The sequence below is a fragment of the Canis lupus genome, chromosome 31 (genome assembly GCF_003254725.2).
Source record: "Canis lupus dingo isolate Sandy chromosome 31, ASM325472v2, whole genome shotgun sequence".
NCBI lineage: Eukaryota > Metazoa > Chordata > Mammalia > Carnivora > Canidae > Canis > Canis lupus.
The window spans coordinates 7,708,441-7,715,428 of NC_064273.1; the positions used below are offsets into that span (position 1 = coordinate 7,708,441).

The 6,988-nt window shown below is 36.0% G+C and overlaps 1 non-coding gene across 1 annotated transcript; it reads left to right on the forward strand.

The window, feature by feature from the left end:
* Positions 1–733: 733 nt before the first annotated feature.
* Positions 734–895, forward strand: LOC112661962 (U1 spliceosomal RNA). Its single transcript, XR_003138116.1, has one exon. It is a non-coding gene; the product is annotated as a U1 spliceosomal RNA (small nuclear RNA).
* Positions 896–6,988: the final 6,093 nt, after the last annotated feature.

Consider the following 6,988-nt stretch of genomic DNA (forward strand, 5'->3'; position numbering starts at 1 on the left):
TCAGGTGGCAGTCATATATAGATCCTAATACACTCTTTAATGTATATACATTTGACTGAACTACATTATAATCTCCTTGAGACTAGGTACTGAGTCTTACCCACAGTTAGTACAATGGAACTCAAATATCTGTGCTGTAAATGAATAAAATAATAGGTGAAACAATTGATGAATTTCCTAAAAGTTAATTTTTCCAAGGCAAAAGATTTCCTAAAGGTCAAAAGATCTGTTTTTTAAGGATAATAGATACTTAAAAAAGAATTTACAGAATTTTTAACAGGTCTTGTTAAAAAGAATTTACTAATTATCCATTTCCACTAAAATTTTATGCTTGCATCTTTGGCTTTTGTTCTGCTTAAGTAAAATTTCTGTATTTCAACATCTAGGGGAAACCACTAATTGGGTTGGGTTTGGGTTTTTTTGTTTTGCTTTGCTTTTTTCTTTTTTTAAATTTTCCTTTTCCTTTGCCCTAGCTTTTTTTTTTTTTTTAACTAGTCCACACCTCTGTGAGAGAAGAATAATCAACCTATTTTGGAATCAGAATTTGCATTGACTGTAATGAATATTCTGGTCAAGTCTCAAATTGAGGTCTGAGCAAGGGCACCATATTGAGGCTTCTCTATTTCATTGCTCGATTGTATTGTTATTGATGTCCTTTAAATAACATGAAACATCAGGTCTGATTAAGGAACACTTTAATCAGAAGAACGTTTCATTAAAAAGGAAAAAAAAGATACTTAGCTGGGAGAGAGACACCATACTCACGAAGGTGGTCTTCCCAGGGCCAGGCTTATCCATTGCACTCTGGATGGGCTGCCCACTGTGATTTCCCCAAATGCAGGAAACTCGGAAGCATAAATGTGGTAGTGGGACACAGCGTTTGTACTTTCCCCTGATATTTTTGGTTCAAGAATGTCACACTCTGTAATTTGCTGCCAAGTATTTGCAAGTTATTTTTGGCTCTGTTTTTGCATGTAGACATTTCCAGGGTAGTAACTTTGCAGTGTTACTATGCTGTGCTAATTATGATAATGTTTTGTTCTCCTTCCAAGTTTCTGGTAGTTCTTATACTTATACTTACATTGGTGGGACTTATACTTACATTGGTGTCTACCTCTTGTGTTTTATTTTGACTTGGCAGGGTTTATCCTTTTCCCCAGTGTTGTTGGTATCTTTTAAAAGGCTTCCTTCCTGCTTTGTGAGGTGGTAAAATCATCTCCCAAAATCCGGTTCTGTGTTTTGAACCCCACCCAAAGACTCCTTTCTCAACACAATTCACAATTCCCGCCTATGCCTCTTTACTGCTGAATTTTTTTCAAGGACTGATCATGTTGCTTACTGTGGTCCTTGACCAGCAACTTCAGCATCACCCGGCACCATGGGAGAGTGTGAAGAATGCAGCATCTTGGGACACTGGTGGCTCAGTGGTTGAGCATCTGCCTTCCGCTCAAACCCCATCCCAGTGTCCTGGGATCAAGTCCCACATCAGGCAGCACGTAGGGAGCCTGTTTCTCCCTCTGCTTGTGTCTCTGCCTCTCTCTGTGTCACTCATGAGGAAATAAATAAAATCCTTTTTTTAAAGATTTTTTATTTATTTATTCATGAGAGACATGGAGAGAGAGAGAGGCAGAGACACAGCAGATGGAGAAGCAGGCTCCTTGCAGAAAACCTGATGTAGGACTCGATCCTGGGTCCCCAGGATCAGGCCCTGGGCTGAAGGCAGCGCTAAACCACTGAGCCACCCGGGCTGCCCAATAAATAAAATCTTAAAAAAAAAAAAAAAAAAAAAAGAATGCAGCATCTTAGGTCTAAGCTTTTCAAAATCTTCCAAATTAGAATTAGCAGTTCAACAAGATTCCCAGGTGATTCTATACACATTAAAGTTTGAGGGGAACAAAAAAGGAAAAAAAAAAAACATTAATACAGAAATATCTTACTCGTGTTATGATTGAAATAAGTTCTTGTGTGTCTGTGGACAAAATCTCATTTTTTAAAAATAATTACTTTCTACTTCTCTATCCTTATTATATCATGTTTAAATGGCTTTTATTAAAATTCATTTTCTACTTTTCCTAGACTGCTAGCACCTTGAGGGGTTGACAAAGGACTACATAACTCACAAAGCAATGGGTAGAGAGTTAACTTCAAAAGATTACGAGAGGAAATGTGGGTTGCCCTTGGGAGTATGAAGAAATTGAAGAAAACCTTTTGCATTTCAATAACTCTCTGGCTGTAATCCACCTCACTAGTGGAATGGTGATTCTCAGGGAGAGGTAGAGAGAAAAGGAGCCTGTTTTTGATAAGAGGAAATGATTCTCATAGGGTAGAAATCTATCTTGAGTTCTTTTCTGCTCTCTGCCTTGGTTTCTGCTAAAGGTAAGTGGTAGCAGGAAACTCAGACACAGGAAATTGAAGAAGCAATCCCATAATAATGGCTTTGATTGGGGATGACAAAAGCACAGAAAGAGCAGGATTTTGAGCTGTAAATGAATCTAGAGAGACTTGAATAGATGCCACAGCCTCAGAGCAAAGTGCATGTATCTCAGGATGACTTATTAAAGAGCATATATATCAAAGCTGATGTGGAACAAGTCGGTTCTAATGTTAGAAAGATAAGGGGACTAAGTAATATTTTAAGGGTTTTTTAAAAATCATTTTATGATCAGTGAACCAATATTTATTGTTAGAGGTATCAGGTATACATATTTTTTAATTAAAGAAAAGGTTTTGTACACTGTTTTTGTCTAACACCTAATTAAGAAAAGCATTTGGTTTAAACCTGTGAGTTTAGTTTGTGCATTTTAAACACATTGCCTTAACTATCTTTTTTAGAATGCCATAAAAATCTTATTATATATTAAATGACAATAATATTCTTCAGTTTTCCCTCTTCAACCTACACCACTAAAATCATAACAATAATTTCATACTTATAAAGGTATCTGTTAAGGCAGTTGAAATAATTCATTATATATAACTAAAAATACTATATACAAATATAGCTATTTTTATAATATTTGAAGAATACAATTATTTTGCATTTATAATATTCTTAAAATAATTTACCTGTAAAGAAAACAACTCACAAGATACTCAATCATTAAAAATAAATACATGAATTTTTGCATACAGTAGGTGGGGCTAATTCAAAAATATCTTACAATTTCCTCTCAAACTATCTTACTCAACATATTGCTCTTTTGTACCATGAAATATAAGGATTCCTTGTTCTAAATTATGATTAAAGGAAAAGTAAATAAATAAATTATGATTAAAGAAACCTTGAATTAGAAAGGGTAAACAATTTCAGTTGCAAAAAGTTGATGATGCAAAACATGGCTGTTAGCAGGATAGGGCTTAAATTTGCTAGCTAATATCTCAAAGAGAATTTGTGTTCTTCTGCTATTGTGATCTATGGAGTACTTTTCCTTCCTTTACATGACTTCACTATTCCTCCAACATATAATTAGTGTTTTTTCTTTCGCTGAGCTCCTGAGTAGCTGCAACCGCAAAGGACTCTAATGCAAATACCACGAAGGCTCCTCGTAGGCAGATGAGGGCTCAGTCAAAGACAGTGGTGGAATGCCAGCTTGTCTCACATGAGCCTCAAGGCCACAAATTACTCATTTTGAACTAAAAAGATAATGCTATTTTTGTTGGAAAATAAGACTCATATTACAATTCTAAGCAGCACAATACTACTTGCAAAGCATTATTTCCTAGTCAATTCCATGCATTTATTATTCTGAGATTTACTTCTGAGCAAACAGTTTAGATATATTGCCTGTGATTAGGCCTACAAAGATTCATCTCCAGGAACAATAGTCAGCATCTGTTCTAGAAAAGCCCTTATCAAAGTATGGATCTAGAGGCCAGTAATATTTTAACACAACAACAATAAAAATTAGACAGACCCAGAGATGGTGGCTATTTTACTTATCAATATTACTTCAGTTTATTTTTCCAAATAAAAACATTGGAACACTGCCATCTTTTTTCTCCATCAATTTTTTTTTTTTTTAATGGAAGGACAATATTAACTTACAAATTTAGTGATAGGGGATCCCTGGGTGGCTTAGCAGTTTAGCGCCTGCCTTTGGCCCAGGGCGCGATCCTGGAGTCCCAGGATCAAGTCCCATGTCAGGCTCCCGGCATGGAGCCTGCTTCTCCCTCCTCCTGTGTCTCTGCCTCTCTCTCTCTCTATGTCTATCATAAATAAATAAATAAATCTTTAAAAAAAAATAAAAATACAAATTTAGTGATAAAATAATCCTAATTATTCTTATTAACATGGTTTTAGACTCTTACTTCATTGTTTTTATGTTTATGGTGACTATCGTATCTCTGTCAGGTAATGTGATCTTAAATCTTATGATATCAGGAAGTGAAGACTAGGAAAAGCACTAGGGGTTTTCTGAGACTGCAGAGAGCCTCTAGTTTCTGTTACAAGATCCTGAAACCATCAATACAGCTAAAAAATCAAGTGATAGAACAAATTTCAGCAAAAGAGTACTTCTACATTTAGCTATTGTTGTAATATTTAAAAGGACAGTCAAAATGCACTTATGTATTTAGTGTATTATATTTGAGAAAGAAAGCTAAACCATAGAAGATGCACAATGATTAAAGAATGAATAGATGAGCAAATACAAGAAACAGCAGGGGTGGGAGAGAATGTGAAGAAAAAAGAACCCTCATGCACTGTTGGTGGGAATGCAAACTGGTGTAGCCACTGTAGAAAACAGTATGGAAGTTCCTCAAAAAATTAAAAATAGAACCACTCTATGATCCAGGAATCATGCTACTGGGTATTTAACAAAAAAATATGTAAACACTAACTGAAAGAGATACATGCATCCCTATGTTTACTGCAGCATTATTTACAATAGCCAAACTATGGTAGCAGCCCAGGTATTCATTGATAGATGAATGGGTAAAGAAGATGTGGTATATATATGTACAAGGAAATATTATTTAACCATAAAAAAAGAATGAAACCTTGCCATTTGCAACAACATGAATGGAGCTAGGGACTATAATGTTAAGCGAAATAAGTCAGAAGAAAGATAAATACCACATGATCTCACTTATATGTGGAATTGAAGAAAAAAAACAAATTAGCAAAGGTTAAAAGAGAGAGAGGAGGCAAACCAAAAAATGGACTCTTAGCTATAGAGAACAAACTGCTGATTACCAGAGGGGAGAGGGTGTAAGGATGGGAGAAACAGGGGGTGGGGATTAAGGAGTACATTTATCATGGTGAGATAAAATAAAATGATTTTTTAAAAAGAAAAAATTAAAATGATAACAAAATATTTTTAACTGTTAAAAAAAGGAGCAATAGACACTATTACTCAGGAAATTCCAAGGGACTTAGGAACTCAGAGTCTGGGATCAAAAACAAAATATTAGAACAGAAGTATTTTGATCACTTAGATATCCACAAGGGTTTTAGGAGCTCTATGCCAAGAACTGGGGAAGAGACAATAGATATATTTTCTATTTGCTATTAACTCACAATGGCACATCTCAGGGAGAGGCTTAGGTAGTAGTTTCCAAAGAAGAAGAAGGAGAAGGAGAAGGAGAAGGAGAAGGAGAAGGAGAAGGAGAAGGAGAAGGAGAAGGAAGAAGAAGAAAAAGAAAAGAAGAAGAAGAAGAAGAAGAAGAAGAAGAAGAAGAAGAAGAAGAAGAAGAAGAAAAGAAAAAGAAAGAAGAAGGAAGAAGGAAGAAGGAAGAAGAAGAAGAAGAAGAAGAAGAGGAGGAGGAGGAGGAGGAGGAGGGGAGAGGGAGGGGGAGGGGGATAGGAAAAAGGAGAGAAGAGAAGAAGAAGAATCATCACTATATGAGCAATGTTGGACGGATCTAGGCAGTCAGTGGGGGAAATCTTGCCATCATGACAGACCACAACAAAAGGCAAGTGCCCTATGATTTAGCAGTGAAGGAGCTGATGGAGCAGGAGCAACAAATGTATTACAGAAGCCTAAAATCTAGGGAGGCACTTAATTCAGAATTCTAGAAGTGCTTCCTCGTAAGTCTTGAAGGAAGAAATAGTTTAGGCTCCCCCTAAAATGTGAAGTAAAATGAATTCCAGAAGGGAGAGACATTAGTAAGTGCCCGAAGCTATGGAAAAGCAACGTATATTTGAGGAAAGTAGATGCAGTGTTTCATAATCTCTCCTAGAAATTAAAATTTTTATAACCAAAAGGCCTTTAAGAGAACTTGGAAGATTAACCTGAAAGCTGGACACTTTAGGTGGTCCATTCCAGTCACTGCCAGGTCAGGCCAGCACCTCTGTACTTGATTACCTGTCACGTTTTCCTTTCTCGACTTGGGGGGTGGTGGTGGTGTATGTTTTAGCCTCATCACAACAAACTGTAAGAAGTGTAATTAAAATTAATTATTTAACCATGATATTAAGAAAAAAAAACTAATGAGCCCTAATAGATTACAGAAACAACTTGCAGGAACCTCTGACTTCTCTTTCTTTATAGACACTCTCATAAACCACAGTTTATCAGTAAATTGTACTCAATTCTGGATTCCAGCATGAAAAAGAAATTATGGAAAACATAGATGAACACATAATAAGTAAGTATTTAAGAACTAGAGGCATACATATTTGAGGAAAGACCTTAGGGAAAAAAATAGTTTACAAATATTTCTTCCTTTCTCATGTCTCAAAAATTATTTCTTTTCAGTTGACACCACTTAGGAGCAGAGTATCACTGAGATGCTTGGTCACAGCAAGAGGGAGGATCAGCATTCTCCTGGGAGCACCTTCTAACTGATGACATTATGTATATAGGATAGCACATCTTAACTTCCATGATCCTTTCTGTTGTGTCTATACATTGTGAGATGCCCTTCATGGGGAGGTGGCACATGAGTAAAGGTCAACATGGAGTTATTTACTACATAGGAATGACATAGAAGGAATAAAAATGACATTGACATAAACAAGGGGTGTGTAATTCTGTAAAAGGATTAG